The sequence below is a fragment of the Xenia sp. Carnegie-2017 genome, unplaced genomic scaffold (assembly GCF_021976095.1).
Source record: "Xenia sp. Carnegie-2017 unplaced genomic scaffold, XeniaSp_v1 HiC_scaffold_13, whole genome shotgun sequence".
Lineage (NCBI taxonomy): Eukaryota > Metazoa > Cnidaria > Anthozoa > Malacalcyonacea > Xeniidae > Xenia > Xenia sp. Carnegie-2017.
This window is the reverse complement of record NW_025813436.1, coordinates 10088911-10090012: the sequence shown is the minus strand read 5'-3', so window position 1 is coordinate 10090012 and position 1102 is coordinate 10088911.

Below are 1102 nucleotides of genomic sequence, written 5' to 3'. Positions count from 1 at the left end.
TTTTAATTTTAATTTTAATTTTAATTTTAATTTTAATTTTAATTTTAATTTTAATTTTAATTTTAATTTTAATTTTAATTTTAATTTTAATTTTAATTTTAATTTTAATTTTAATTTTAATTTTAATTTTAATTTTAATTTTAATTTTAATTTTAATTTTAATTTTAATTTTAATTTTAATTTTAATTTTAATTTTAATTTTAATTTTAATTTTAATTTTAATTTTAATTTTAATTTTAATTTTAATTTTAATTTTAATTTTAATTTTAATTTTAATTTTAATTTTAATTTTAATTTTAATTTTAATTTTAATTTTAATTTTAATTTTAATTTTAATTTTAATTTTAATTTTAATTTTAATTTTAATTTTAATTTTAATTTTAATTTTAATTTTAATTTTAATTTTAATTTTAATTTTAATTTTAATTTTAATTTTAATTTTAATTTTAATTTTAATTTTAATTTTAATTTTAATTTTAATTTTAATTTTAATTTTAATTTTAATTTTAATTTTAATTTTAATTTTAATTTTAATTTTAATTTTAATTTTAATTTTAATTTTAATTTTAATTTTAATTTTAATTTTAATTTTAATTTTAATTTTAATTTTAATTTTAATTTTAATTTTAATTTTAATTTTAATTTTAATTTTAATTTTAATTTTAATTTTAATTTTAATTTTAATTTTAATTTTAATTTTAATTTTAATTTTAATTTTAATTTTAATTTTAATTTTAATTTTAATTTTAATTTTAATTTTAATTTTAATTTTAATTTTAATTTTAATTTTAATTTTAATTTTAATTTTAATTTTAATTTTAATTTTAATTTTAATTTTAATTTTAATTTTAATTTTAATTTTAATTTTAATTTTAATTTTAATTTTAATTTTAATTTTAATTTTAATTTTAATTTTAATTTTAATTTTAATTTTAATTTTAATTTTAATTTTAATTTTAATTTTAATTTTAATTTTAATTTTAATTTTAATTTTAATTTTAATTTTAATTTTAATTTTAATTTTAATTTTAATTTTAATTTTAATTTTAATTTTAATTTTAATTTTAATTTTAATTTTAATTTTAATTTTAATTTTAATTTT